This window comes from Pteropus medius, unplaced genomic scaffold (assembly GCF_902729225.1).
Source record: "Pteropus medius unplaced genomic scaffold, Ma_sr-lr_union100, whole genome shotgun sequence".
Classification (NCBI taxonomy): Eukaryota; Metazoa; Chordata; class Mammalia; order Chiroptera; family Pteropodidae; genus Pteropus; species Pteropus medius.
This window is the reverse complement of record NW_024349519.1, coordinates 5,555,250-5,564,000: the sequence shown is the minus strand read 5'-3', so window position 1 is coordinate 5,564,000 and position 8,751 is coordinate 5,555,250. Positions and strand designations below refer to the sequence as shown.

At 35.8% G+C, this 8,751-nt stretch overlaps 1 pseudogene; it reads left to right on the top strand.

Moving 5' to 3' along the window:
• The first annotated feature begins 3,868 nt into the window (after positions 1 to 3,868).
• On the top strand, positions 3,869 to 3,987 carry LOC120618635 (uncharacterized; annotated as a pseudogene).
• The last annotated feature ends 4,764 nt before the right edge of the window (positions 3,988 to 8,751 follow it).

Sequence of the window (8,751 nt, the reverse complement as noted above, 5' to 3'; positions counted from 1 at the left end):
TGTCTAGGAATGAGAGTCATAAGTAGGAGAAGGTTGCTTCTCATTCAAGAAATTAGGTGTTACCTAACCTTGAGGTCAACAGATAGAAAACTTACTTGCAAAGGAATGGCCTGGCCTCTTCATTGATGGGATAGGAGAGACAGAGATAGAGAGGAGAGAGGGGAGGCGATGGAAGGGGTTGGGGATGGGGAGAGACAGAGAAGGAGTAGGGAGGGAGGGAGGGAGTGTGAAGGAGAGAGACAGAGACAGGACAAGAGAGAAAAAGGAACAAGAAACCCCATATGTGAGCATGCAGGACACACCTGGAAAGTCCAAGAGATAGGAGAAGGTTAAATGATATAATAGCTTATAATCAGCTGCTCCAAGTTGAATTGAGTAATGAATCTCTATAATTACTTTTCCTGACATATAATAAAATAATTTTTCCACCCTCACTGCCTCCCTGAGCTTGGACTTTCTTTCACATCCCTTACTGAGCAGGGCCATTGAGGAAGACAGACAGCAAAGGGCCACACAGCCAAGTCTGAAGTCTTAGAAGAGAATCTCCTGAGACATTGGCTGAGAACCAAAGAAAGTTACTGTGGCAGAAACTTTCTAAAATTTTTCCGCTCTACGATACTCTGAGCCTATTTTTGTAACAGACCTTCATGATTTGGCAAATGAATGACATTGACTCATTCTAGGATGTTAAAAAGAATTCTGAAATCTTCTGAATATGTCAACTCATTAGGTATGTTTGAGGATAAGAGTGCCTAGCACGTAGTAAGCATGCTATATAAATGTAATTAAATTTATCAATTAAAATTAATCAATGAATAACCATCTAGAGAGTATTTAGTATGGCTCCAGTAAATGACAATATAGTTGTAATTATTCAGCTATTGACAGTGTTGCAAAAACTAGCTTGCGTAAAATATAATTTGAGTGTTTATTTTCTAGTATTTTGTTGAAATCGTCATGAATGGACTATGTCTATGCAGGGAAAAGTACTTTGGAGGAATAACAGCAACAATTGCTTTAAAACTTGTTGATTTCCTAATAAAATGCCTTGAAATCATATCACTTTTCTAAAATCTATAATTCATGAGGATGAGAACATCATTCCTCACCCCAACAAAAAAATCCTCTAAAACAGATGAAATTATATCTAATATTTTACTTATATTCATAACAGATTGGCTAAAAATCCTTTCCTAAGTTAGGCTTTCTTCTTTGTTTCCCCAAATGTTATTTTTAAAGGGTAAGCGTTAGTGATACAAGTTTGATTATCTTAAAGTCTTTCCAACTTTGTATATCTGATGCTAGTGTTCATTCATTCAGTGAGTATGGTCCTACTATGTTCAAAACAGTAAGTCAAATAAGATCTGATTCTTGCTTTCAAAAAGCTCTCCATCTGCCAAAAGATAGGAATATACAAACCATCAGTTAAAATAAATATAGTGCTGTTAGGCTATGAAAGTGCAAAATTATAGTGATATAAATGCTATAATGATGATTTGCATAGGGTCTTTTGGCAATATCAGGATCATATTGGTGTCATTTTTAAAAGCTTAAACTTGAATTTTAATGTCTGTATTTAAGTTTTCTAATCTGCTTATACCCCTCACTAGTTGTGTAAAGTGGAGCAAATTACTTCATCTCTCAGAGCCTCAAGTCCCTTATCTGTAAAATGAAGATAATAGTATTATTCATCTCAAAAGGTGTCTTGAGGACTTAATGAGATGTGTTTATAATGAAATCACTTAGAATAAAATAAGAACTTCTTAGCACTATGTTAAGTTTTAGCATTGTCTCTCACCAATTTCATCTTTCCCACTCTCTCCCTCAGTGGCTTCATACCAGCCACATTTCCTCCAGGTTCTGCAGTGTACCACACCTTCTCTGCCTCAGGACCTCAGTACATGCTAGATCCTTGTCTGAAATGCTCTAACACCTCAAGTCACCTACTAATGACTCATTTCTGCATTTCAACCCAAATGCCTTTTTTTCTGATCCCAAAGTGTAAATCAGATCCATTCACTTTGCTGTCTTCTTTTCTAGCTGCCTATTGTTTTCATATACAGAACTTGTCATAATCTCTCATTCCATACTCTGCTGTATTTGTATATTTATATTCCTGAATAGACAGTAGCTCAAGGAAGGTAAGGCTCATATCTTTTTGGTTCATCACCATAAATTTAGTTCAGCACAAAGCTTGGCATACAAGATGCACTTTAAATATTTAGCATTTAAAGAATAAATGAATGGAAATATGACTTTGCATACAAAGCATTAACACTGTGTTTGGCTCTTAGTGTCTTTTAAATACCAATTTTACCTTCTCAAAAAGCAAGTATCAGATTTAGGTCATGGGAAGTCAGAAAAATTTTCTTTGTTGACATTGGAGACGAATTTTGAAGTCAACTTCTTATCCCCCATATTTCTGGCTTTGCAGAACTGAGGTTTTCAGGCTATATCAGTATGTTTTATGGCAATTCAGAAAAATTATAGGGAAAAATGATGAGTCACTTCACTTTTGAAATTATTTGGTATAGTTTCTTCTGAAGTGCTCAGGGCATTGCCTCACATTACCTCTTTGAGGTAGGTAGCAGGAAAGATGATTATTTCTGTTTCAGAGGTAGAGAATTATGTAACAGAAATCAAAAGTTAAGTCAGGCAATGTGATAGAACTGAAAGAGATGAAGGTCTAAAAGGCAGAAGGCAACAAAGCAAACTTAAAATGTATGGGTCAAGAAGACTATTACTGAATTCTTAGCAGCTTGCATGTTTGGCAGCCATAGACTACATGCTGGAGTTGATCCACCCAAAGAGGGTATGCAGAAAAGGGAGTGGTCCCCATGCTAGTAGTCTGGACTCCCCAAGTGAAACTCACTAGAGCCTCATTAGGAATCAGGATGTCTCCACCTTGATGGGCCTTGGCCTTGATCCTGCAGACTGAAATGACCTCTAGCAGGTCAAAATATGACTCTGATAAAGTCACAAGTGTTGCAAAGTGCTCATCGTTTTAACTTAAGAACAATATTTTTTCAGAAAATACTAAAGAGTTCAGATTTGAATGGCTCTTTATGGAGTTTTGTAGGAGACCATCATCCTACCATATACTCCAATACTTCAACTTTTCTAATCTAAGCTCATTTAAAGAACTAAAAATAACCAAGATGATGAAGTATTTAACATCTGTTTTACTTAAAATGAGTAGAAGGCAGAAGGATTAATCTTTTTTGGGAAACTCACCAAAGTTTACAACAAGAATAAAGATTTCTGATTTTTGTTCAAAAAAAAAAATTTTTTTTTTTTTAATTCTTCCTTGGTCTCTGGCCCCTACACCAACAATTCTCAGAAAAGATGTCAACCGACACTATGAATCCAGAGTACTCAGTTTTCTTGTCTCAGCTTTGGCTGGCATGTCCCAGCCCATCTGAATCACTGGATTTTGTGTCATTCTATAAATGAATACTGTTGTTTTCTCCTGCCTGACATGCCAGTCTTGCAGATTGAGGCTATGACTCCTTTGAGTCAACATTTATTTAGTGTTTATAATACAGAGCAAAATCTAAACTAAGCTCTGAAAATGCAAAGACAGCAAAGCAAGATCACCTCCTATGAGGAACTCTAATCTACTGAATAGCGAGAAATGTCAACAATGCTTTGCAATGTGATAAGTACTCCATTGCTGTCACACTTTTCTTGGAAGCCCAGGAGAGAGAAAGGCCATTAATTCACTCATTTATGGAACACCTACTTAAAAAGCTTTGCCCTGTGGCTGAGGAAGATAAGCTCTGAAAAAAGTTTCTTTTACTCCAAGAACTCTGCTTGCTCCTTTGGGAGGCAAACCTATACATAAATAACCCAAATAATATGTAATGAAATCTACGGCCATGCCACCCTGAACACGACCAATCTCGTCAGATCTCGGAAGCTAAGCAGAGTCAGGCCTGGTTAGTATTTGGATGGGAGACCACCTAGGAATACCAGGTGCTGTAGGTGCTAAAAAAATAAATTAAAAAAAAAATATATGTATTTAATGAAATCTGTTATAGAGTCTTTAAAGTAACTGGAAAAGGACTTTGTTTTTAGGAGGACATCTATTTCAAGCATTATGGCAAACTAGAAATCTTGAAACCCTCCCACACCTAAAAATCCTTAGTGAAATATTTTTATGTTAAAAAAATACATTGCTGAGCTGGAAACAAAGTAAAGAAAATCCCAAGGCTGAAAAGTAAAGCAAAATTACAAATTCATAAAGGTAAGCCAGTGGTGAAAATCAGCTGTTTTGTAAAATCACCCACTGTTTCCCCATGACTTAGGTATTGGTTTGTCACTAAACATAGGTCATGAAGAAAGACTAAGACTGTAGCAGAAAGGATACCAGATTTGAGACAAAAAAGCCTAGATACCCCAAATTACAGTTAGTGAAACGGTAAAGTAGAAAAATTTCTTCCTTGATCTTGACTTTGGGTGAAAGGGAAAGTTTTCCTCTGGGTAGCCACTGCAAGTATTTGGTGCCCAAATTCATGCTACTTTTGTGTTTGAGATACCTTAAGCTGAGAATTTATTATAAAGTGACCTCATGTTGGCACTGTCCCAAAATGCTTGGGAGAAGTAAATATAAATCCTCTCTGGAAGAATGCACCTTTAAAATCTATGCCTCAAAATTCCTACAGATGAAGTTTATGGAACATATGTTTGTGATAACAAAATTGTGAAATTCAGGGAAAGAAGCAACAAAAAACATGAGGCAGTTAAAAATATAAACAAAAAATGAAACACTAGAGAGACATAAAACAGCCAGACCAATAGATATTAGACATTGTAATTATTGAATTAGTACAGTTAATGTGTTTAAAACAGTAAAAAAGAATATTTGAAGTATGAGTTTAGAACAAGAGATTTAAAAAAATAAATTGGTATATTTGAAAATAAAATGGAAATTGTATAAATAAAAATAAAATAAATGAAATGAAAAATACAATGAATTTGTTAAACAACATATTAAAGAAAGCCAAAGAGAGAATTAGTAAACAGAAAGATATACAAAGAAATCCAGAATGTAGCAAGAGAAATGAAGAGATAAAATATTATAAAAGAGAAATTAAGAAACATGAAAAGATGCAGTGAGACAGTGTAACGGATATCTAATTGAACTTCCAGAAGAAAAGCAGAGATAATGTAGTCAGACATATTTGAAGTGATAAGTTCTGAGAATTATCAATAAATAAAAGAACTATGGATCCTGAGAAGGAGAAAGTCCAAAAAGTTCAAAGCAAGTTAAATAGAAAGGAACCCACATTAGGACATTTTGTAGCTAAACTTCTGAATACCAAAAACAAACAAAAACTCTTAAAAATAGCCACAGAGAAAAAGTAAAACAGTTTACCTATGAAAAAAATAACATTAAGATTTAACATCTCAAAAACAACAGCGTTATCAAAAAGAAAGATCTTTAAAGTGCTGAGAAAATACTTGTCAACCCAGTGTTGTGTACTCAGGTACTCAGCAAAATGATCTTTCAAGCTTGAGAATAACATGAAAGTTTTTCAGACAAACTCTGAGAAATTTTTTAAATCCATAATACACCCTAATTATGCAAGAAGGGCAAACGAACAAGAACAGTTTGTATAAACAATAGCAATACTGTGTAATTTTGTGGGTATAATAGTGGTATAATCAACATATTATAGTAATTAGGCTTTCTTTGATTAAATACAGATGTTAAAATATTTTTAGGCTAATATAAGAATTTATAATTCCAAATTAGTTGTGGGTTGATGTGTGGATAAACAAGGGAAAAAAATCCAAACGTCTACCATTAAAACAATGGATAAATGTGCTATATTCATATAATGGAATAGTATGCAGCAATAACAATGAAGGAAACAGCCGTACAAAATTGCAAATGTTATAATATTGAACTAAGGGAAGAATACACAAAAGAATACATCTAAAATGGCATCATTTATATAAAGTACAAAAAAGGTGTGAAATAAACCATATGGTGAACAGTTAACTGACTATAGAGCAAATCTCAACAAATAATCAGTTGCATATAGCCCCTGTTTCCTAACCACACTTCAATTAAACTAGGAATCAGTAATATGAATATGTTTTTAAAACTCCCATACATTTGACAAATTTTAAAGAGGTGAGATTTGTATTTGAGAAGATGAGTAAGAAAGTCAACAGGAATATGTAGTAGTGATAGTCAACATTACGGAGGGCTTACTCGCTGCCAGACACAGTTCCAAGTGCTTTATCTGTATTATCTTATTTATTCCTCCAACAATCTTATGAATTAAGTCCTTTTATTAGCATTGTTTCACCGTTAAGGAAACCAAATAACTTGCTTGAAGTCACACAATTGGTAAGGGGTGGAGATGGGATCCAAAGTCAGGCCATCTGACTCCAGAGATTGTTCTTAACCACTTTGCGATGTTGGCCAGGATTAGCAAAGTTGGAGAAATAGGGAGATACAAGGCTGTTTGGGAAACATGTTTACAGGTACAGATGGACTGTGAGGGATGTTGGTGATAAATATGAAAAAGTATCTGATAGTGGAAAGAGAAAAATTTGAATGATAAATTGGATTTACTCTGTGTGTACTAGAGAAACACCAAAGGTTATTCAGCAGAGAAATGACATAATGAAATCTGTATTTTTAGGAAGATCTGTCTGTTATTATGGAGGAGAAACATTTGGAGGGCGAGTTAGCAAGATCTTTTAGCAGAAATTGAAAAGGACCTGTGCCAGGGAAGTTTGGATAAAAGTATAAGAAGAAGGAGCATTTCTGCAGAAAAATTGATTTTTGATACACAATTAGATGTTAAGAATGATTCCAAATCTCCAAACCTCTGCAGCTGGGAGGTTTGTCATGCTATGAACCAAGATAAGAAATGAAAATGAAGGAATAAATTATGTGGGAAAGGGTGAGGCCTTGGTTGGACATGCTGACTTTAAGGTATGACGAAATAGAAATACTTAGAGGTGTATTGCCAATGCGAAAATGTGGGCTGCACTCAAGCAAAAGCAGCGAAAAAGGAAGAGCTAGAGTCGTAGGCTTGGGCATCATCCTACATGGTGGTGATGCATCATGGACAGCTTCTGAGAGAAATTTCTTTAGCACAGCATGCCCGAATTCTAGATGCTAAAGGTTAGAGGAGAGAGGAGACGGAGAAGTACAAACATTCAGTGTCTGCTAATCTTTTAAGAAGTTAGGTAGCAAAGAGAAAGTGAAGGAGAAAATGCTAAACTAGAGGAAAATGGCGTCAAATTGGTAATAACTGCTGACATTTATTAAGAGCTTTACATAGATTATTTAAATTAACTCTCATAACTCAGAGGTGGGTACTTTTGTTATTTACATTTCATAGATGGGAGATGTTGAGGCAAACAGAGATTAAGATCACACAGCTAAGTGGTCAAGTCAGGATTTACAGGTAGGCAGTCTGACTGGAATATACTTTTTTAAATATAATACTAAAACACATCAGTATTCTCAGCGGTAGGCGAGATTTCAGCAGGCTTGTTGCATGAAGGGAGTGGAATGAGGAGAGGGATTGAGAAGAAAGAGGGCCAGGTATAGTGGAAAATAGAAGGTGCTGGGATTAACCAAAAGGAGAGGTGGGGAAGGAGAAAATGTTCTCCTTTGGGAATAGAGAAAAAGAAGGGGTGATGGAACTACTTTGAGGTGTGGGTGGCAGGAAATCACAGGGGTTCATTTGGGTGATTTGGTACTGTAGTTTCGTCGTGGAGACCATCTGTTGAGGTGAAGGGAGACCAGAGTAGCTTTGTGGCACTAAGCAGTAGCTCTTATTTGAAACAGCTGGGGACCATAGAGGCTGAAACAGTGGCAGTGCAGTGGAGTAGCACATTACTTGGGGTTAGCGTCTAATGTCAGCACGTAAAGTAAAAATCACATGTAATCAAAGTTACTTTTGAAAAATCCCTTAAGTCTCCTATAAAGTACAGTACGTATGGTTTTGTGTGTATGTACTGTCTTGTCTCTCAGTCTGACAGAGCCAGCTTTTCCTCTAGCAATGAAACAGATGGCAATTTTTTTTTCTTTTTTTCGGTTGAGCGTTAGAAGAATGAGTTGGCTTGCATTGGGCTCTTTGTATGAAAAATCTATATACATCGAGACTCCACTGTGCAGGATGGTATTACAAATACAGCCTATGTAGACACACTAAGCTGTGAATATTGTGTGAAGGTGGACAATTTTACCAAAATTTTCAGTCTCAATTTCTTTTTCTATAAAAACGACTGATATGGGTCATAGATTAGATGCTCGGTTACTAGTAGAAAATAAGAAAACATAAAACTAGTAAAACCAACTGATATGGACAAGCAAATGAGGATGAACCAAGGACCCAGATGAGAATGGGGAGCTTAAAGCAGTTATCCATTAGGCCTTTGTTAGGGGTGCTCACGATATGGAACCTAAGAAAGCATGTAGTCGATTCACTCAGAACTGAGGATCAATGTTAATAATCTATAGAGGTAGCATAAGGTCAAGAGTAATGGCACATAGGGACCTGATAGGAAAAAGTGTTTAAAATAGTTGCCTTAGGAGACTGCATTGGGTGATCACAGAGGAATGGAAAGAGTTAATACACTGAAATTAAGGAAGAATCAACGAATAAAAGTCATGCTGGTTTTTAAGAGCAAAATCTGTTGGGATGAGGGAAGAAAGGCAGTAAAGTATGAAAGGTAATGATGTAAGAGAGGAAAGATTTTTTTCTACTCCTCAGGTTC